Source organism: Anabrus simplex, chromosome 1 (genome assembly GCF_040414725.1).
Source record: "Anabrus simplex isolate iqAnaSimp1 chromosome 1, ASM4041472v1, whole genome shotgun sequence".
In the NCBI taxonomy this organism is placed as follows: domain Eukaryota; kingdom Metazoa; phylum Arthropoda; class Insecta; order Orthoptera; family Tettigoniidae; genus Anabrus; species Anabrus simplex.
In genome coordinates, this window is record NC_090265.1 from 1,366,278,958 (window position 1) to 1,366,302,552 (window position 23,595).

The 23,595-nt window shown below is 40.0% G+C and overlaps 1 pseudogene; it reads right to left on the minus strand.

Moving 5' to 3' along the window:
* Nucleotides 1-746: 746 nt before the first annotated feature.
* LOC137498130 (piggyBac transposable element-derived protein 3-like) lies at nucleotides 747-2,088 on the minus strand (annotated as a pseudogene).
* Nucleotides 2,089-23,595: the final 21,507 nt, after the last annotated feature.

Consider the following 23,595-nt stretch of genomic DNA (forward strand, 5'->3'; position numbering starts at 1 on the left):
GCCATTGTACGATATACGTATAGTGCAATTATTATATAAAAAATAACACAGAGCAACACAAATAGAACCAATAGAAAAAACTAACGTCACATCACATGCCACGAAAACGTTAATCGAAGAATGCAGTAAAGGACGCGGCAAGAATTACTCATAAAACAAACTCGTCAAACAAGCTCTTTGTAATACCCAACGCACACTGTAAGACTACTCGGCAACACAGCAGTTCGTGGAGCGAAGTGAACGCGGCAAAGTCTCCGGACGACCGAATAGTTCTCAGCGCCACCGCTAGGCGATCTTTTGTCTGATTGGGCAGTAACATACTGCCCGCACCCCACTTACCCTGACAGCATGTAGGCCGCCCGCCATCAGAGTAGAAAAATACTATAGTAAGCAAACCATGCAATAAAATTTTTCTTCGTAACGTGCCCAAAGAGCATAACTGAGGGTTCTCATATGTGGACCTGAGGACTTTGTTAACACATTATGGATTACACTTCTCTTGATTTAGCAGATGGGTTTTTTGGAAACAATATGCGTTTTCATTCCAATTATGTACTTTAATTACTTAAAAAAACCAAAACCTATTTTAAAACACTCTCATAACATGGAAACTGTGTATTACTAACGTAAAATAACCAACACCTATTCTAAAACACTCTCATCATAATATAGGAACTCTATGCATACATAGAAACTAAATATATACATAATTGAACAATTTCTCACTACACAAGTCATTCTACTCATTACTTGGTGTGATAATGCCAAAAGCAGTTGTTTTTTAGAGCGCAAAGGTACATACCACATTTTGTACAGACTACCCTCGTTTTGGAACGACATCCAGGCCTTCTGCATTTCGAGGCATTCTTTGCATCAACAAATTTTGGTAAGTGGCCTATATTGTCAAAACGAACCTCTGGAATGGGTTGGCTCTGAACTCTTCGTACTTTCACCATACCTTGTTTGTCCATGTCATCCTCGGAGACATCATCTTCGTCAACAGGGTTGGTGGATGCTGATGGAGGCCGTCCTCGTTTCCTAATGTTTATGTAACCAATGTCCTTAAAATTTATCAATGCCTTTCCTACGTGCATTTTGTAATCCATTAATGTGAGTCGTTTTTGTCTAATAATACCACTACCTGCACATACATTATCCAACAATTAACAATTATAAGATCAACGCACTGGCTATTTGTTGGTACGAATGTAACACCTATAGTATGACATGAATCTATCACAGAGGTCTACTCCACCCATTTTTTTCATTGTAGTATTTAACAATCAATGGCTGAGGAATAACAACCTTTTTCTTTTCCTCTTTCGACCATCTTTTGCATGTTGTAGGTGGCTCACTGCCAACACATGAAGACAGAAGAAGAACACTTCTGTTGTCCTTCCACTTTACAATGCACATTTTTTCATCTTCCCTTACCCACTCCTCCCATTCTCCCCTTTTCAGTTCCTTATCGGTTTTCAGTTTTTGTGACACTGATCCCACCCTGTTTTTCATGACAGTCCCTGTTTGGTATATATTTCTCTGCAGTAGCATGTCTACTGATTTTACACTGGTAAAAAACCTATCAGTGTAAACACAATGAGTTTTATCTTGTGGAATACTTTCTGTCAAAACCTTGACAATAGCACCACCAAGACCATATTCTTTTTGGTCCTCAATCGATACTGTACCTGCCCCTGTGTAAAACATAAAATCTAAAACTAATCCATCTGGTGCTGCCAAAATGAAATTCTTCAATCCTAATGGGTTGGGTTTTGAAGGGACAAACTGCCTAAAGCCACACTTGCCTGAGAAAGGCACCATCTGTTCATCAAGTGATACATGCTTTGACCATGGGAGAGATATGCATTTTTGTTTCACGCAGTCAAGAAATGGTTTCACCTTCCAGAGTGGTCCCTCACGTTCTTCTTGATTGTCAACAAAATGCATAAAATTCCTCAGTTCGAAAAAATGATTCCTGGACATACACTTAAAAATTATCGGCACCTCAGTATCACGTTGCCAATACATTTTGGTTTGTGGATAACCCAGCACACCCATCATCACATGCACACCAGCCAAATGCATCATTTCTTCCTTAGTAGTATTTACGGATTTCAAGTCTCGCTTTTGAACTGAATAGAGGTTAGTTTGTTCCGCGTGTTGTTCCCAGAAACTAAGAGGTAGGTATTCCAAGAATGAATCTAAAATTCCCTTTTCATTGTCATAGTCTGTTAAAAATACTTCATCATTGCAGGGGTCCTGTAAAGTCATAGATTTCTTTCTCCATTTCATATCGCGGGTCTTAGTAGTTGGAGGTGTTAGCGCCTGAGATACCACCAATTCCGTAGATCTGTTTCCTTCGTCTTCGTTGTTGCCAAGCACATCATTTTCTCTATTTAGGACACATTCATTTCCAAGACCTTCACCTTCATTTACATCACCGTCATTATCGTACACAGAAGATGAGTCAAAGTTAGTAACATTAGTAACTGAGAATTCGTCAAGCTCGCCCTCGGACAGATCCGCATCACTTTCATCCAGAAAAGCCCATATATCGCTTTCCTCAAGAAATCTTCCTTCTGTAAAAAAAGGAATAAACATAAAGTAAGTTATTTTGCCATAAAACAACGTATTTCCTGTAGTATCATTCGGTAATTGTGATGCTATTACTTATCACTCCCATATCAAAACCTACAGAAAAAATAATACAACACTCAACTGAGGTCCACATATGAGGACCATCACATTATGCGATAAATATCAGTACCACTTAACAATATTGATAAACTGAATTAATTCACAGACTCTACAGATGCTACACAACACTGAAAAAAATCAGCTTAGCAAGATTCTGAGTTATTTACTGGGAAATATATACTTACTTTCAACATGATGGGAGGAAGCCATCTTCTCGCTCACCACTCTTTACATTTAAATCTACCATGACAGTTAGGAGTAACACAGCGTTCCTGTGGCAACAAGGTGAATTAAGAGGTCCACAGACGAGGATTGCGGTCGCTACGCAACAAATTCCGCATTAAAACACACGAGAAATTAGCTCACAACTGAGGTCCACATATGTGGACCGTAGGAACGTGACACTGAAAATCTACAGGCCAACCTAGTGTTTTAAATATGTAGATAATAACACTCATAAACAAATTCAAAGTTTGTTTTGCTCCTTCGAACGAAAATAGGTGATTACTTATAATTCGACCCCGCTGAATCCAAATCTGAAAGTAGAAATACTGTATCACCTATCGTTATTGCTGGATTTTCAATTTTGTTTTTAATAAAAATTTAATTTCCTTTGTCGAAATTTGAAATTATTTTTCTTTGTTTGATCATGAAATACGATTTAAATATTGAAGAGAATAACTGCGAAATATAAAAATATATATAGGACCAATTTTGACTATGCAATGAAGAAATTTCATGCAAAAAAGGGAAACTTCCACACACATTTTCAAATTTTCTTGCTTGATCTCTTCAGTTTATAACTTCCACCAGAAAACGTTTCCCCGAGGTTCCAACAGTAGTCTGCTGAAATGTTCTGTACGGACTTTCCTGCACATCGTTTCTCTATGAGAGAAGGATCCTGGTGAAATCTCTCGCCGTATTTATCACTAACCACGCCCAAGTTAGGGGGGCCAAAGTCCAAATGCGAAAGTAAAAATTGAATTTTCAAGGACGTATTGCATCCCATGCGCTGATAACACTTCAACAAGTTCTTAAGAAGTTCCTTGTAGTTGTCAGCTTTCACATTTCCAAGAAAATTACAGCATAATGTCTGAAAGCTAAACATGCGCATTTCTCTTTTTCTGTTTGCAATTCCACACAGTTTTTTATCATGAATGATCTCATGGATTTGCTTCCCAATAATTGTGCCTTCTTTTAAGTTACTATCACTGCGCTTAGGAATGTTTTTCTCATGTACCCGAAACCCTCACCATGTTTATCCAAAGCCTTAACAAAATTTTTCATCAGTCCTGACGTTATATGCAACGATGGTAACAAAATCTTGCCTTTGTTAAGTCGAGGGTGATTCTTAACACTCTTCTTTCTAGGAATAAGTTTTTTCATACAGATCAATCCACAAGCTGTGTGATGTTTATCTTTTGCCCGGCTATCCCATTCGCAAAGAAAGCAACAAAATTTGGTGAAATGAGACTGTATACCTAACAATATGTCAATCATTTTAAGGTCTCCGTATATCTTCCAACCATGAATGAAAACCTACAACCTGTTATGCAGTCATTGACCGGGTCAGGGATGTGATGAATGAATCATATATAGGCTAGTAGTAAGATGGCGTGGCCACTCCCAAAGTGATTTCTAGAATGACTGATAGATGCTATGAAATGGGAATTGAGAGTGTTGCTGGAATGAAAGATGACAGGGAAAATCGGAGTACCTAGAGAAAAACCTGTCCCGCCTCCGGTTTGTCCAGCACAAATCTCACATGAAGTGACCGAGATTTGAACCACGGTATCCAGCGGTGATAGGCCGACGCGCTGCCGTCTGAGCCACGGAGGCTCACCTGTCAACCATTTTTGTTTCATAATTTAACACTTTTAATATACTATCCATATTTTCATACGTTCCCTTTACGGTGAAATTGTAGGCAAGAGGAACTGGCGGGTATTATAATCCCATTATGCAACAATACTACTTTTAAACTATTCTTAATTGAATCCAAAAATAGTCTCCACTGGTTTGGGTAGTGACTCCTTTCTAGTTCTTGCAGAAGACTTTCTACATCATTCCAGTACTTTAACTCATTAGGTACTAACAGGAAAAAATAAATGTCGGTGATTGCTGGCGTTTTCGATATTGCACCTTAACACGATCATGTAATAAATTCCACCTTGAACTTTAGAAAGGTCTCTGACTATATAATTTAGTTCGGACTGGGAAATAAAATGAGGTATATTTGGATCAGGAAAATTCGATTCGGTGTTTGAATAGGAGGGTCCAGGATTGTCATTTGGAGAACCACTGCGTGGTTTTATTTCATCCACTGTCCATTTTTAGGAGGCTTAGGGATTAGTATAAAATCATGACTCATAGGTTCCTTGGCTGAAGGAACATCAGGATAAAATATAGAATGTTTTGATTGAGAACCATATCCCCCTATTTTTGTTAAACAGAAGTAACAATCCGTAGTATGATCTTTCAGTTCCGTCCATATTACAGGGATTCTGAAGGTCATTGACTTGTGAGTGCCATTAAGCCAACCACGTAAAGTTCGCGAACAATTACAATACATTTTACCTGATGCCCAACTTTCTCCCTCGTCTACTTCACTTCCAAAATACAATCCATATGCTTTTTGCACTACAGGAGTTATAGTATTTATCTGTGACTTCGAAAAAAAAATCCCCGCAAACAAACAAAAAGAGTTCGGGTTATGCATACATTTGAGTGACATGGCGAACTCATTAATTGAGTTAAAATATATTTCTGTATAAAAACAATTATGACGAATGGTTTCATCGTTTTATAAAGGTATAATTTAAACTTCACTTCAGTTTACACAATATTACGTTAAAAATTTCACAAACATACACAAACATAAAAGACGGCTACTCATTACTCGCAAATCGATCGGAAAGGAAGTTAAGACTTGATTAACCCACAAAAGAACAAATTTTAACAGAGAAACAAGAAATTACTCTACTGCCAGATGCTTCCTCCACGAAATATTATGTGCTAGTCGCTGAACCGTTCTTGTCCTTTTACTAGGAACCAACCGCTAAGCTGGATGCGGAGACCTGAAACCATAAAACTATAAATTTTGGTGTTTTGCAAATAATTTAGGTGATACATGAAAATGGATGCGATATTCGTTATCAGCACATCTGTATTCATAAAGATCACTTAATTTATTTAAAGGGATATTTCATTGCTTATCACTGCAGGGCTCGGATGTTTAGGGAAAGTCATATTTTTCCTTTGTCTCTATTTTATTGCCTGATTGGATTTTTGGTGCAAATCAGGTTATTATCGTCACAATTAAGTGATTTTTATTTGTCATATAAATGCATATTTTGGCAATTTTTGTCATAAGGTCATATTTTGAACTATTTTCATAGAAACGTCATATTTCGGTGGTTTGGCGACAGCTGTAGCTGTGCAAATTCATCGTCAACTTACCAAATTCGAACTAGTATTAACAAAACTGCTTCTTGGTATCACATCTGCAGTTAATACAAGTGGAATATTCTTCTTCTTCTATCAACATTGCGCAGGAATAGTTTTCCAAGAGTTTGTCAAAATGTCTGGCATATATTAAGTCGAACTTCGGAATTATATCGAGTGAAATTACTCGTTTAGAAGCTGCTAGCTTAGAAATTTATGCAAATATTGAAATTGTGAGAAGTGTTGAACTTTCAGTACAACAACAACATGAAATAGTTGGCGACAGTGTAAAACGGAAACTTCAAAACTTGCTTAATCGAAATGTCGGTTTTCGCTGTATGTGCAAGATAAATTATGTTCTTAGAGGAGAAGGTAGCAGTACATTTCAAGATGAGTGCATACTCGATAGCAATGATTTAACATTATTTAAATATGCACCAATAACATCTTGTGACGTAGAAAGGAGCTTCCCTTCTTACAAGAGTGTCTTAAGTGATAATCGGAGGTGTTTCGCACCTGATGCTTTGAAGTTGAATGTTGTCATACACTTCAATTCCACCCGCGGAGAAGAATGAAAAAGGTACGTGAGTTTGCACTATATGCCCTGCCGCAGTACCATAATGTTTTAAAAGACATCTACTGTATTTAATTCGTTTCGTGGTGCTCAATTTAAACGTTAGCTCATTTGAGTAATATTAATGAAATCTGGGCTTAAACGTTCCAAAATACATTTTTGAACGGAATCAAATGAATCGAATGTCCCATCACTAATGCTTAGCCATATTTGAGTAATGTGTAGGAAGACAAACAGCTGACTGGCGTTCGGCACACGCATCAACAAATTTCATTGGTTCCGACAGGCAAAGAGTTTCATGAAAGATACTTCTATCTCCATTTTCAAACCAATATTGACCAAGCTCGATAGCTGCCGTCGCTTAAGTGCGGCCAGTATCCAGTAATCGGGAGATAGTGGGTTCGAGCCCCACTGTCGGCAGCCCTGAAGATGGTTTTCCGTGGTTTCCCATTTTCACACCAGGCAAATGCCGGAGCTGTACCTTAATTAAGGCCACGGCCGCTTCCTAGGCCTTTCCTATCCCATCACTGGCATAAGACCTATCGGTGTCGGTGCGACGTAAAGAAAATAGCAAAAAAAAACCTATATTGAAACTTTAAACGATATCTAGTTAAACATCGGCTGAACATTGTTTATGTAATGGAAGATCGTGCTCGATTTAGACGTTGTTTAGGTATACGTTATCTAAGGCTTAAAACTAGAGTAGTATAATTGGATGGTTCTGCGGCACCTCCTCCGCCGCCCGCCTCCTCCGCCGCCGCCGCCGCCGCCCGCGGGAAATTTGAATTTTGGCGGGAGATTTGAATTTGTAAACAAAGCCACGTGCTTTTTGACAGCTGTCATCGACAACAACGCATCGCTAACCTCACTGCTGCCATCTTGACGGGCCTAAACCTCACTAGTGCCAACTTAACCTAACTAGCGTGAGGTAAACAAAGCCACGTGTTTTTTGACAACCACGTGCTTTTTGACAGACAACAACGCATCGCTAACCTCAGTACTGCCATCTTGACGGACCTAAACCTCAGTAGTGCCAACTTAACCTCACTAGCGCGAGGTAAACAAATCCACGTGCTTTTTGACAGCTACGTGCTTTTTGACAGATTTGTAAACAAAGCCACGTGCTTTTTGACAGACAACAACGCATCGCTAACCTCAGTACTGCCATCTTGACGGGCCTAAACCTTAGTGGTACCAACTTAACCTCACTAGCGCGAGGTAAACAAAGCCACGTGCTTTTTGACAGCCACGTGCTTTTGAGAGATTTGTAAACAAAGCCACGTGCTTTTTGACAGACAACAACGCATCGCTAACCTCAGTACTGCCATCTTGACGGGCCTAAACCTTAGTGGTACCAACTTAACCTCACTAGCGCGAGGTAAACAAAGCCACGTGCTTTTTGACAGCCACGTGCTTTTGAGAGATTTGTAAACAAAGCCACGTGCTTTTTGACAGACAACAACGCATCGCTAACCTCAGTACTGCCATCTTGACGGGCCTAAACCTTAGTGGTACCAACTTAACCTAACTAGCATGAGGTAAACAAAGCCACGTGCTTTATGACAGCTGTCATTCGCCATCTTTAATCCAGAGAGCACAGTGCTGCCCTCTTTAGCTACTTACCTTTGACAGCTGTCATCCGCCATCTTTGAGCACAGTGCTGCCCTCTTTAGCTACTTACCTTTGACAGCTGTCATCCGCCATCTTTAATCTAGAGAGAACAGTGCTGCAATCTATGTGGTGGCGGCAAATTCCACGTGCTCTTGTTTGGAAACAAACTCACGCGCTTTTTTTGACAGCCGTCATCCGCCATCTTTAATCAACAGAGCACAGTGCTACCCGGTGGCGGCAAATTCCACGTGCTCTTGTTTGGAAACAAAGCCATGTGCAGCTGTCATCCGCCATCTTTAATCACCGTGCTGCCCTCTATGTGGTGACGGCAAATTCCACGTGCTCTTGTTTGGAAACAAAGCCATGTGCAGCTGTCATCCGCCATCTTTAATCACCGTGCTGCCCTCTATGTGGTGACGGCAAATTCCACGTGCTCTTGTTTGGAAACAAAGCCATGTGCTTTTTTGACAGCTGTCATCCGCCATCTTTAATCACCGTGCTACACTCTATGTGGTGGCGACAAATTCTAAATGTTTTACAAACCCATGTGCTTTTCTGACAGCTGTCATCCGCCATCTTTAATCACCGTGCTGCCTGGTGGCGGTAAATTCTACGTGCTCTTGTTTGGAAACAAAGCTTTTAATCCAGAGAGAACAGTGCTGCCCCGGTGGCGGCAAATTCCACGTGCTTTACAAAGCTATGTGCTTTTTTGACAAAAAAAATTCTGCTCTCGAGATACTTACCGAACAAGACGATACTATACTTACGAAACTGCTCATCACCTTCTTTCTTCAATGAGTAATAAACAAAAACTCTATCTTGCAAATAAGGAGCGGGAGGAAGGTGATACCTAACCTAAAATAAAAGAATATGCTAATTCTACATTATTTATTTACATCTTGTATGTACAAGTTTTATCTTGAATCATTTTACCCCAGTGATGTTTGCGTACTTCTCGATGCAATTCTTGAATGTACAAGTTTAAACTTGCCGTACTACACTCTCAGCGTACCTCTCCCGAATTGTGATGTAAGACAGTGTAACGTAAGTACACACACCTCTAGCATAATGTTTATGTAAAGTAGTACTCATCAATACTACTATGCCCCCAGGCTAGCGTGTTGGTAGAATTTGGGATGACAAACCGTTTACAATCATCGCTATTAAGGGCTACCTTACTAATTAAATGAGTGTACAACTGGTGCTTCTTGCTTCTAATGACAGACATTTGCTTATGCAAAACAGGTGGATTACCTTTAATGCAATTGTTATAGTTTTCAAAACTTAGCTGATTCTGAACGACATTCTTTTTAACCCCCTTCAATCTCTTTATTTGTAATTCATTTAAGAGTTTTATGCAATATGACTTGGATTTAGTACCTACAAATGAATCGATAATATTCCCAGCACATTCATCTTTCATTTTACCTAGAACCTTTTTGTTCACTAGCGGTAGATGATATTGATTATCTGCAGGATAGTTACTTGTATCAAACCTACCCAAGTCTGGCTTTATATCATTGTAATAGTCATCAGTTTTGATTTGATAAATAAACGAATCGGTATATGTGTAGAGCAATTGCGCATTATGCGCGTACTTCTTCATCATATAATCGTAATGGAATTCATACATGAGTGTTTTAGCCAATTCAAGTACTGCAAAGCCGACGTAGGTAGGTTTGTCATACTTAACCTTAACACGATTCATCTGTATAATAACTAAATTCTCATGTATGATGGTGCAGCTGTGGAAATTTGGTTTAATTAAATAGTTAGCACCATACCTTTTCTTAATATTATCCCAGTTTGTAATCAATTTTACATCAACGCGTTTGTCAACATTCTCCATAGTCTTACCAAACACACTGTTATTCATGAGCTTGTAGAAATCTTTTTCAAACTCGTTAACCGCATTCGTTCTTAAATTATTGTTCAGATCGATATATGGCTTTAGCCACGGTGACTGATTAAATTCTAGTACGCGATGAATTTTGGATAACTTCAAACCATGCTGCAAACACTGTTTTAAATTTCGGTAATGAATGATATACTTAGATTTATCGCACAAATTAGCAATGAGCATTTTCGTCGTTGATGCAATGTACGGGGACTTCATATTTTCAGGGCAGAACGGTAGGTCATTATGAGAAGTGTGTAACTCTTTAGGATACTGTAAGTCAACTTCGAGGAAATAGCCTTTATCAGCTTCATCACCTAGGGCGTGTAGCTGTAAAGCATCAATTTCGCACTGCGTCAGCCAGCGGAAACCACTCACCGGTAGATGCTGACTCATCGCCCACCCATACTGATTATTAGCATCGAGGTAAACGATATACCGAGATTCCTGACTGGAATCGAAACTCGGCATGTACTTATTATTAGCCCTCGAATGTCGGCCGCTGCACTGACTCAGACCGCCTCGAATTGATGATTTTACGAAGTGAACCATATCGATATCGGACAGCAGTTCCAAATTCACATGCGTGTGTTTCAACATCGCATCCCAACTTAACCCAGGTGCAGTAAAATACTGACATGGATCAAGGCTGTAGGTGTTCATGCAAACACAGCGAAAATTTTCAAAAACATCAGCTAACAAAAGTACATCTGTCTTTAAATATAAATCGGAGTATTCACCCAGCGTTTGAATGTGGAACTGCTCCCAGATATGTTGTGCATGTAGATAGTCATCATCACTAATATCTGCTGAATTCAGCGAGCTGTAAAAGGATTGTTTCGATGGTAAGGCACGTTCTTCGAGGCGGTCTAAGCAGTCGAGATATTCGTAACAAAAAACACCCTTACGCCGAAGTAAATTAAACTGCGCTTCTTCGGGGAAAACGCGTCGAATTTCTGTAAATTGTTCAGGCTGTAAATGACTAGAAAGTTTATCGAGGCTACTCGCCATAAAGCGAAACGAGTCAAGGAATCTCAGTTTTATAGAATGCTCAGCATCTACTTTTACAGACTTTGCAAACGCAATGTACCGCTCTTTATTCTGAGGGATTATATCTACTTTTTCATCTGAAGCTCCAAATTGTGAAATGATGAAATGAGAGTCGTAACCAGATAAGTTATGACAAATTACAGGGATAAATTTAGGAACTCTATACTTAAGATTACAGCTATAATGAGCGGCACATCTGTAGAAACCAGTTAAATGATCATGATCAAAAACTTTAGGGTCATTTTCGGAAAATTCCCCATCACAAATGCTACACTTTGTAGCACGTTCATGGTCATTTAACTGAATTTCGGTGAGTGGCTTCATAGGAATATTACTATTCAGAATACGACCGAGACGAACTGCATCACTTTCAAGTCTTTCTAAAAATACTTTAGCAGCATCATGTCCTCGATACAGCTCTAACTTGTTAAGCGTACTATCGTAACTACACTTGATGTAATACGCGAAGCTATACGGGACATGCATGTGCGTAGTATTAGTGAAAGAGCTGTCAGGATTAGGTGAGCATGTGTTGCATGGCGTGAGGATGGCTTCAAAGTCTGCATAAATCACGAACGGTACCCACATCTGCTTGTGAAAATTTGTAAATTTTAAAACATTATTGCCTGTAGTAGGTATCTCTGTACGTACATGATTGCAGTCATTCTTGGAATGCTTCGTTAACTGATCTTCATTTCTGAAATACTGCAAGCATCCATCACATAGCCACTTTTTGTTACACCTGTTTGACAACTGACTGCCAACAAGTCTACTCAGATTTTTAATCCAGCAAAAGTGGCTATTCTCACTGTTTTCAATATAGAGTAAATTAACATGAGTACTCTTCTTATGACATGTATAATACAGAGGACCTACTACAGACTTTTTCTCTACACTATATACATTAATACTAATGTTATTTAGTTCCTCAAAGCGCTTAATATCTTTTAACTGTACAGGAAATTCTATACTATCGAAATTTAGCTGCGTTGAATAGTGTGGATACGATGATGTTCTCTTAGCTACGTCTGATTTCGCAGGATTTAAAGCTGACATCACCGCCCATGCGAAACATGCTTCGTCATTGTTTCGGATGTTTACAACAGCTTTTCTTTGCTGAATCCATGTCGGCAGCTCAATGTACGATGAACCTCGCATGGGATTGTACTTATTGATGTTAACTTCTAGATACATTATTTCAACTAAAGCCCACCCTGATTCCTTTTCCTGAAATTCCTCGCTCTTAGTTGAAATAATGTTGGAGACATCCCTAAGTACATCACCAAAATTAGTCGACTGACTTATGATAAAATTCTTCGTATTAAATGATTTAATGTCCGTTATTTCGGATTCATCCGTGCTTTTAATGTACAAGGCGAAAAGTTCAAAATTAACTTTAAATAAACTATGATTGGTCAAAGATTTAGCAAGAAGCTGTTGTACATCCGGTTGAACGCAATTTAAAAAGTTTGAAGTGCTCTGAAACTTTTGACTGGTGCGAATTCGGTAACTAGGAATCCTACTTTTAAATGCTGTATTAATTTCCTCGATGTTTGCGTTACTACCACTTCTACACGCATTATTTTTATGTGCATTACTCCGTAAGTGCCCCTGAAAATGCGAAGATGGTACATCAGTGTTACAGTGCTCGCAGTGAATAGTTTGAAGTTCATGATTTTTTCTAGGTTTTTTACTACTAGTACTTTCTACAGCTACATCAGTAGCTGCACGCTTTTTCCCTACTACTACCTGAGGGCAAGTAGATATTTGATGTTCCTCTGCTAGGTGATCCTCATATCGCTCTACGTTAGCGAAATACACACTACAAACTTTACATAAAGCAGATGTTATGCTAGGGTGTTTTGATTTCATATGGCGCATGAAGTTATCACGCCTTGCAAACGTTACATCACATTCCTCGCAGCAGGGGGACATCTGTTCATGATTTTTTCTAGGTTTTTTACTACTAGTACTTTCTACAGCTACATCAGTAGCTGCACGCTTTTTCCCTACTACTACCTGAGGGCAAGTAGATATTTGATGTTCCTCTGCTAAGTGATCCTCATATCGCTCTACGTTAGCGAAATACACACTACAAACTTTACATAAAGCAGATGTTATGCTAGGGTGTTTTGATTTCATATGGCGCATGAAGTTATCACGCCTTGCAAACGTTACATTACATTCCTCGCAGCAGGGGAACATCTGAAAAGAGAACGACCGATAGAGATTAGGTGAAAGTTACGGAAGAAACCAAGTTTCAACGTATAGAGGTTGGACATGGCTGTGAGTTAGGCCTATAGCATGAGGATTGAAGAGAACGACTAAAGTTATGATGTTCGGAAGAAACCAAGTTTCAACCTGTTGAGGGCAGACATAGCTATGTGTACGTGTTTGAAATTATACCCCGTCTATAGTATGTGGATTGAAGAGAACAACTATTTATCAATTGCTTAAAGTTACGATGTTTTAGAAGAAACCAAGTTTCAGCCCGTTGAGGACAGACATAGCTATGTGTGCGTGTTTGAAATTATACCTCGTCTATAGTATGCGGGTTGAAGAGAACAACTATTTATCAATACTCTAAAGTTACGATGTTTTAGAAGAAACCAAGTTTCAACCTGTTGAGGACAGACATAGCTACGTGTGCGTGTTTGAAATTATACCACGTCATGTGTGCGTGTTTGAAATTATACCACGTCTATAGTATGTGGATTAAAGAGAACAACTATTTATGATTGCTTAAAGTTACGATGTTTTAGAAGAAACCAAGTTTCAACCTGTTGAGGACAGGCGTAGCTATGTGCGCGTGTTTGAAATTATACCACGTCTATAGTATGAGGATTAAAGAGAACAACTATTTATCAATTGCTTAAAGTTACGATGTTCGGAAGAAACCAAGTTTCAGCCCGTTGAGGGCAGACATAGCTATGTGCGCGTGTTTGAAATTATACCACGTCTATAGTATGAGGATTAAAGAGAACAACTATTTATCAATTGCTTAAAGTTACGATGTTCTGAAGAAACCAAGTTTCAGCCCGTTGAGGGCAGACATAGCTATGTGCATGTGTTTGAAATTATACCTCGTCTATAGTATGTGGATTAAAGAGAACAACTATTTATCAATAGACTAAAGTTACGATGTTCGGAAGAAACCAAGTTTAAGCCTGTTGAGGACAGACATAGCTATGTGCGCGTGTTTGAAATTATACCTCGTCTATAGTATGTGGATTAAAGAGAACAACTATTTATGATTAGCTTAAAGTTACGATGTTCGGAAGAAACCAAGTTTCAGCCCGTTGAGGGCAGACATAGCTATGTGCATGTGTTTGAAATTATACCACGTCATGTGTGCGTGTTTGAAATTATACCACGTCTATAGTATGTGGATTAATGAGAACAACTATTTATGATTAGCTTAAAGTTACGATGTTTTAGAAGAAACCAAGTTTCAGCCCGTTGAGGGCAGACATAGCTATGTGCATGTGTTTGAAATTATACCTCGTCTATAGTATGAGGATTAAAGAGAACAACTATTTATGATTAGCTTAAAGTTACGATGTTCGGAAGAAACCAAGTTTCAGCCCGTTGAGGGCAGACATAGCTATGTGCGTGTGTTTGAAATTATACCACGTCTATAGTACGTGGATTAAAGAGAACAACTATTTATGATTAGCTTAAAGTTACGATGTTCGGAAGAAACCAAGTTTCAACCTGTTGAGGGCAGACATAGCTATGTGCATGTGTTTGAAATTATACCACATCTATAGTATGCGGGTTGAAGAGAACAACTATTTATCAATGCTCTAAAGTTACGATGTTCGGAAGAAACCAAGTTTCAGCCCGTTGAGGACAGACATAGCTATGTGCATGTGTTTGAAATTATACCTCGTCTATAGTATGAGGATTAAAGAGAACAACTATTTATGATTAGCTTAAAGTTACGATGTTCGGAAGAAACCAAGTTTCAGCCCGTTGAGGACAGACATAGCTATGTGCGTGTGTTTGAAATTATACCTCGTCTATAGTATGTAGATTAAAGAGAACAACTATTTATGATTAGCTTAAAGTTACGATGTTCGGAAGAAACCAACTTTCAGCCCGTTGAGGGCAGACATAGCTATGTGCATGTGTTTGAAATTATACCTCGTCTATAGTATGTGGATTAAAGAGAACAACTATTTATGATTAGCTTAAAGTTACGATGTTCGGAAGAAACCAAGTTTCAACCTGTTGAGGGCAGACATAGCTATGTGTGCGTGTTTGAAATTATACCACGTCTATAGTATGAGGATTAAAGAGAACAACTATTTATCAATAGACTAAAGTTACGATGTTCGGAAGAAACCAAGTTTAAGCCTGTTGAGGACAGACATAGCTATGTGTGCGTGTTTGAAATTATACCACTTCTATAGTATGAGGATTGAAGAGAACAATTATTTATGATTTGCTTAAAGTTATGATGTTTTAGAAGAAACCAAGTTTCAGCCTGTTGAGGGCAGACATAGCTATGTACGCACCTCGTCTATAGCGTGAGGATTAAAGAGAACAACTATTTATCAATAGACTAAAGTTACGATGTTTTAGAAGAAACCAAGTTTCAACGAATAGAGGTCAGACATACCTTAAAATCTTCGCGCTGCAAACTGTTACTCGGATGTATAAAATGCGTGCGTTCAAGCCTGAAACTCGAATGATAATATTCTGGTCGTACCTAAAAAAAAGAGAAGAAACATATATGAATGTAGTGTAGGATGCATCATCTAACCTAGTTATCTTTACAACTCAAAGTTCGAAAACATACCTTTAAAAAAAATGCACGTGCTGCAGACTGTTACTCGGATGAATAAAATTGCGTACTTTCGAACGGTACCTAAAAAAGAAAAGAACATATATGAATGTAGATGTCTAGCGTAGAAGTTGCTTTGCAAATAAAAAAAGTAACTAACAGTTCTACCTTACCTTAAGATAAAGGCTGAAGAATAATATTCACTGCAGACTGGAGATGTGTGTGTACGTAATAAACGCATACAGAGAACTGTGAGCACTTCGCGCAGACTGCAGCGGCTAAATATTCTGCTTGTTACCGAGCGGATGTGAAGAAATCGCTGACAAACTGCGGGTACAGTCAGAACGAAGTGTTTATGCAACAAGAGCTCCCACCTGCAGGCTGACGCATTCGAACCTCCTGTTGATGCCGAGGTGTCAGAATTTAAGAGTTCGAGCCTTGGAAAGTTAGCGCGCGATCCTCGACTTCGCGAGGGTACATACGCGGTATTCCTTACCTGTAGGTATTGAGCTAAAGCTAGATCATGTAATGACGATCGCGCAGGCCCCTCGCCTAGCATTTACGGCTTCTAGTTCGAACCCGCTATCCCCGAAGTAGCGAGAATGATTGAAGAGTGTTGAGGGTGATTCATTCGTCGGATGGAGGCGTTAAGCTATGTGCAGGCTTCTTCTAGTCGGGGTACGCGATTCAAATCCTGGCAACTTATACCGTCGGGAAGGGCATCTAGCTAGATCATGTTATGACGATCGCGCAGGTCCCTCGCCTAACATTTACGGCTTCCAGTTCGAACCCGCTATCTTCCGAAGTAGCGAGAATGATTGAAGAGTGTTTGAGGGTGATTCATTTGTTGGATGGAGGTGTTAAGCTGGCTTCTTCGGTAGGAGTAGGCTATGTCGGGATATCGATATAAAATCCTAGTCAGGAGGGGCAACCGGTCGTATAAAACTATGGTGTGAGGCGGGGTGTGCAAAACAAAGCTAGCAATAAGTAAGGGCTGTTGATGGGGACGTTAAACCTTGTGCAGACTCCTTCGAAAATGATTTTTTGAGTACAAGACTTGACGGTGATTCATTTGTCGGATGGAGGCAATAAGCCTTGTGCAGGCTTCTTCAGTGGGAGTAGGCTATGTGTCGGTACCGGGATATCTAGTTATAAAACCCGCTACAACAAATTTATCGCGTATACTGCGATTTAAAATCCTAGTCAGGAAGGGCAGCCGGTCGTAAAACTATGGTGTGAGGCGGGGTGTGCAAAAAGCCAGCATTAAGTAAGGGCTGTTGATAGGAGGCGTTGAACTATGTGCAGGCACCTTCACCAGGAGAAGCCTACATGCCGGTACCGTGCAGGTTCTTTCGATAGGAGTAGGCACTGTGTGTGTTTTAACCTCTCCGTACAATCATGATATTTTACGTTAGGAACTTACATAGGCTAAATGCTACACATTCCGTGGCAGAGCCGGGAATCGAACTCGGACCTCCGAGGGTAGCAGCTAATCACACTAACTACTGCACTACAGAGGAGGACTATTTCAGAATATTTTACAACCTTAATTAGTACTGTGTTTTAAGAGCTTACATGCTACTCAGCTAAGAAGACGTTCGCTAGTTACAAGCCGCTTATCAGCACGCAGTGTCCTCGTTCAAGGTCGAGCCGGAAGATACGTGTACAATTTCAGCTAACACATGCATTCTACACAACTCGCTCAGAATGACTGTGCCGATACTTTCAAGGACTGTAGAACAAATCTATAGCCTACAGTTTAGTTTAGCATGCATGCCTCTCACCCGGTAGTCTCGGGTTCGATTCTCTTGGGAATAAAAATGTGTTTAAATCGCATGAATTTGTTGAGTTGCCCTTCCTGATGCAAAACTAGCAGTATCTAACCTCATACACTATAGTTTTCAACCGGTTGCCCTTCCTGACAACTCGGATTAAGAATCTGTTTTACAACATCTAACACGGGGAATCGGGGATTTACAGCTAGATGCACTTCTTAGATTTTAAATCACGAACTATTGTTTTACGGCCGGATGCCCTTCCTGACGCAAAACTAAGATTTTAAATCGCAAGAATTTGTTTTAAGACTAGTCACCCTTCCTGATGCAAAACTGGCAGTATCTAGCCTCTCACATCATACACTATGGTTTTCGACCGGTTGCCCTTCCTGACAACTCGGATTAAGAATCTGTCGAGAATCGGGGATTTACAGCTAGCTTAGATTTTAAATCACGAACTATTGTTTCACAGCTGGATGCCCTTCCTGACTAAGATTTTAAATCGCATGAATTTGTTGAGTTGCCCTTCCTGACGCAAAACTGGCAGTATCTAGCCTCTTACACTGTGGTTTTCGACCGGTTGCCCTTCCTGACAATTCAGATTAAGAATCTGTCGAGTATCGGGGGGGATTTACAGCTAGATGTACTTCTTAGATTGTAAATCACGAACTATTGTTTCACAGCCGGATGCCCTTCCTGACTAAGATTTTTAAATCGCAAGAATTTGTTGAGTTGTCCTTCCTGACGTAAAACTGGCAGTATCTAGCCTCTTACACTATGGTTTTCGACCGGTTGCCCTTCCTAACGCTGAAAGGCCAGGATTTAGCCAGTTACCCTTCCTGATGTAACAAGACTAGGACTGCACTTAGCTAGAACTAGCCACACGAAATTATTATATAGAAAGAGAATTGCTGGGCTGATGACAGCTGTCAAAAAAGCACATAGCTTTGTAAAGCACGTGGAATTTGCCGCCACCGGGGCAGCACTGTCCTCTCTGGATTAAAAGCTTTGTTTCCAAACAAGAGCACGTAGAATTTACCGTCACCCGGCAGCACGGTGATTAATGATGGCGGATGACAGCTGTCAGAAAAGCACATGGGTTTGTAAAACATTTAGAATTTGTCGCCACCACATAGAGTGTAGCACGGTGATTAAAGATGGCGGATGACAGCTGTCAAAAAAGCACATGGCTTTGTTTCCAAACAAGAGCACGTGGAATTTGCCGTCACCACATAGAGGGCAGCACGGTGATTAAAGATGGCGGATGACAGCTGCACATGGCTTTGTTTCCAAACAAGAGCACGTGGAATTTGCCGTCACCACATAGAGGGCAGCACGGTGATTAAAGATGGCGGATGACAGCTGCACATGGCTTTGTTTCCAAACAAGAGCACGTGGAATTTGCCGCCACCGGGTAGCACTGTGCTCTGTTGATTAAAGATGGCGGATGACGGCTGTCAAAAAAAGCGCGTGAGTTTGTTTCCAAACAAGAGCACGTGGAATTTGCCGCCACCACATAGATTGCAGCACTGTTCTCTCTAGATTAAAGATGGCGGATGACAGCTGTCAAAGGTAAGTAGCTAAAGAGGGCAGCACTGTGCTCAAAGATGGCGGATGACAGCTGTCAAAGGTAAGTAGCTAAAGAGGGCAGCACTGTGCTCTCTGGATTAAAGATGGCGAATGACAGCTGTCAAAAAGCACGTGGCTTTGTTTACCTCATGCTAGTTAGGTTAAGTTGGTACCACTAAGGTTTAGGCCCGTCAAGATGGCAGTACTGAGGTTAGCGATGCGTTGTTGTCTGTCAAAAAGCACGTGGCTTTGTTTACAAATCTCTCAAAAGCACGTGGCTGTCAAAAAGCACGTGGCTTTGTTTACCTCGCGCTAGTGAGGTTAAGTTGGTACCACTAAGGTTTAGGCCCGTCAAGATGGCAGTACTGAGGTTAGCGATGCGTTGTTGTCTGTCAAAAAGCACGTGGCTTTGTTTACAAATCTGTCAAAAAGCACGTGGCTGTCAAAAAGCACGTGGATTTGTTTACCTCGCGCTAGTGAGGTTAAGTTGGCACTACTGAGGTTTAGGTCCGTCAAGATGGCAGTACTGAGGTTAGCGATGCGTTGTTGTCTGTCAAAAAGCACGTGGTTGTCAAAAAACACGTGGCTTTGTTTACCTCACGCTAGTTAGGTTAAGTTGGCACTAGTGAGGTTTAGGCCCGTCAAGATGGCAGCAGTGAGGTTAGCGATGCGTTGTTGTCGATGACAGCTGTCAAAAAGCACGTGGCTTTGTTTACAAATTCAAATCTCCCGCCAAAATTCAAATTTCCCGCGGGCGGCGGCGGCGGCGGCGGAGGAGGCGGGCGGCGGAGGAGGTGCCGCAGAACCATCCAATTATACTACTAACTAGTCATCGTTTCTGCAATAGGCCCATTGTCTCTTATTACTCCAATTCTATGTAGGTGTTTTTTCAGATGGCAATGTCCTGTCAACAGTCCTACTCCCATCTTATATTTTCTCTGCTGAGTTTCAACAGTTCTTTAGTATGCTTCTTGTTTGATCCTTTTATCAGTTCCTTTGCAAGCCTGCACCCTGGAGTATTTTTCCAATTCTCCATTTGTTTCTTTTGTGGCCATTTTCCTATGTAGTGTCGGGCTTGTCCATAGGAAATCCCACATACAGGTTCTGGGCCTACAAAATGTGTTTCTGCCCCTTTCCTGGCCAGTTTACCTGCCTTTTCATTTCCTTCTATACCTGCATACCCTGATACCCATATTATTTTGACAATATTGTACTTTGAGAGCTTCAGGAGAAGTGAATGGCAATAGCAGACAATTCTGGATATTATCCGGACTGCTTCTAGTGCCTTAATGGCCGCTTGGCTGTCCGTAAAAATGAAAATGTTCTTATTCCTATAGTTTATTTTCAGATTTCTACATTGATTTCTAGTTTTCTCATATTTCAAACCACCTGAATTTTAAAATGCTGTGTGATCTGATAATCTTAACGAACTTAGTACCTTATAGGTATGTATTCACAAATACTTGATAAGTGCATCAAGTACATTAGACTGTGAATAACTGCTAAATATGTATATTCAGAAAATTAACATGAACGCAAGAATAAAGAATTTAGTTAATGAATATGTATCAAAGAAATGGCTGTTTCGATTTTCAACTTAATTTAAAATGGCCATACTTAGATTAATCACTTTCGGGTCAATTTTGTAATTTTTACGTCATATTTCGTCACTTTTGAGGTCATATTTCCTTGCTTATTTTTAGGTCTTAAACATCCGAGCCCTACTTATCAATGTAATTAGAGCCCGGAAGTTAGGCAATACGCCTCCTTTGCTGGGATGATGTATGTATGTTCAGTCCGTCAGCGATGCCGCTGGTGGGATCCTCAAAAGCTCTGCCATCAGCTGTCATAGATGGCCTAGGCATCCCTGAAGAGGCGTACTAGGGAAATGAGGAGTGAGGTAGTTTCCCGTTGCTTTCCTCACCGAGCCCGAGTTCCTATTACATATCAGTCTGCCAAGCCCACTGAAATGCATACACCAACCGACCCTATGAGCAACATTTTCACACCATTCATAGCAGGGACTGACTGCATAAGGATTGGCATTACTAGCATCGCTCATACCTCAGTCACTGTCATATTGTCAAAGCCAAGGATAAGACAGAGACAGATCTATGAAAGTAACACAATTGCTCTAGCCTATTTGATGTTTGGGACGTCACTGCATGTATTAAATTATTGAACTATATAATTAATTGATAAGATGTATATATTTAAACACTGCTAGGTCATTTTTAAATTAATATGTGTATATATATATAGGGCTTTAATCATCCATTTCACATCATTTCTTTGTATCGCGGCTATAACGTATTCTGAACGAACAACTTGTTATGTAAAGTATTTCAACATTATTCGTATTAATAGCTTGCAGTAAATGTTCCAATAGCCGTAGCGAGGTGACCAGAGTCAGCAGGCTAATTTCAGCCCATTACCAGGAAATGTACGTCATCAAGCTTACGAGAGACCGTACGCCTTCCCATACTATGAAGAGACAGTTGAAAGATTATTAACGCCTACTTTTCGAAGTTCGCTACCTGACGCTTTATTTCCGCGGGAAAGTTCAGTCTATGTGAATGGACGTAATGAAGCAAGATGATGGATTCACCGCAATACATAGGAGAAGGGGTGAGACCTCGAATCTTACTGGACCATGTGATATGGTAGATGGAGAGAGATTTTGGAACCTATATACTCAACGACAAGAGCTGGAGAGGGGAGTCACATTCAGATTCACACCCGTATTCACACTCGGACACTCTTGGAAAACACTCTTACGACGATTCTACGTCTGCAGATCGGAGAAGATCTTAGCTTAGTTCACTTCGCATCTGAGTAGTATACTACTCAAAAGTTACTCTCATTGGGACCTGTTATCTCAATGACGAGAGGTAAAGTCAACGGGAGACCGGTTTTGACTAGTATAGGGCAGGATAGCTTTTGTTATGAATTTAGTTACGCTACTGTTCCGTAATACGGAATAATACAAGTGTATTCTCTCCATGAACATAACCCATGGTGGTTTTGCTTTTAAAATTAGGACTCATTACGACTTTATGTAACGAGCTCAGTAGGAAGTGTTAAAGGCAGGAAAGACATAGTACAGCTAGTGTACCATGCACAAAAGCAGAAATAGGACTGGAATCCACAAGAGATGACGCCGCCTGTACGAGAGATCCATCAATCATCAGCTTCTACGTAACAAAGTCTACAAATGGTGAGCTAATGGCATAAATAACTGCAAGTCTTCGGGCAACAGTTGATTTTCTTAGAGTTTATTTCATTCAATTTTTCTTTTGCTTCCGTAAGTTCAGATTTCGTTAACACGCCGTTACGTCACGTTTTTCATCTTAATAAATAGCTGTTTTAATTTGTATTTTCTGAAATTATTATTAATGATCCTTAAATTCCAAGTTAGTGTACTTAATGGTTAGTGTTTCGTCACCCCACCCCTGGGAGTTTTTTGAGTCTCATTACCTATTATTATTATTATTATTATTATTATTATTATTATTATTATTATTATTATTGTACCGGGTGGTACACCTCCACGTCGCTAATTCAAACTTTGCGCCAGTTGAAACACCCCTACTGGAGGAAGTCTGAACTTTATCTAATGTGTTAATTTTCAAGTTTCTCAGAAGATGTCACTACTTGGAAATTTTGACGTTTCTGAACTGGGTCGTTTTCGATGTATTTTTGTTTTGCCTGTGGTAAGAAGTGTGAACATTCTCTTCTAGAGGACACTACTGAAGAACTATAATGGTGCACCCTAGTGCGAAGTGAAAGAACTGTTTTTTGGAGAAATTTTTATTTCAAAAGTTTGTTCCTTGTTAAATTTCTTTCTGTTATTGTTTAAGTTAGCTGTATAACCCTTTCTTTTCCCTTGTTTTGAATTTAGCCAATCCCGAATTTCTTTAATTAATTTATGACCAGTCGGGTGTATCTTCTCCAAATTGGATATGTTGCTTAACCCTAGCCAATAAAATGCTTGTGGGAGGGTGTTCTCATTCCTGAAACGCCTCGAACTTTCCGCGAGAGTATATAAACTGCTGATTTTCGGGTCTCCGTGCCACTTCAGTAACATCTTTCAGTGTGTAAAGTACGTAGCAGGGGGCGGGAAGCGCCTCTTTCTTCGGGCAGCAGTTCATCCACAAGGTAATGGCCTTTTAATAACTTCTCTTCTTGC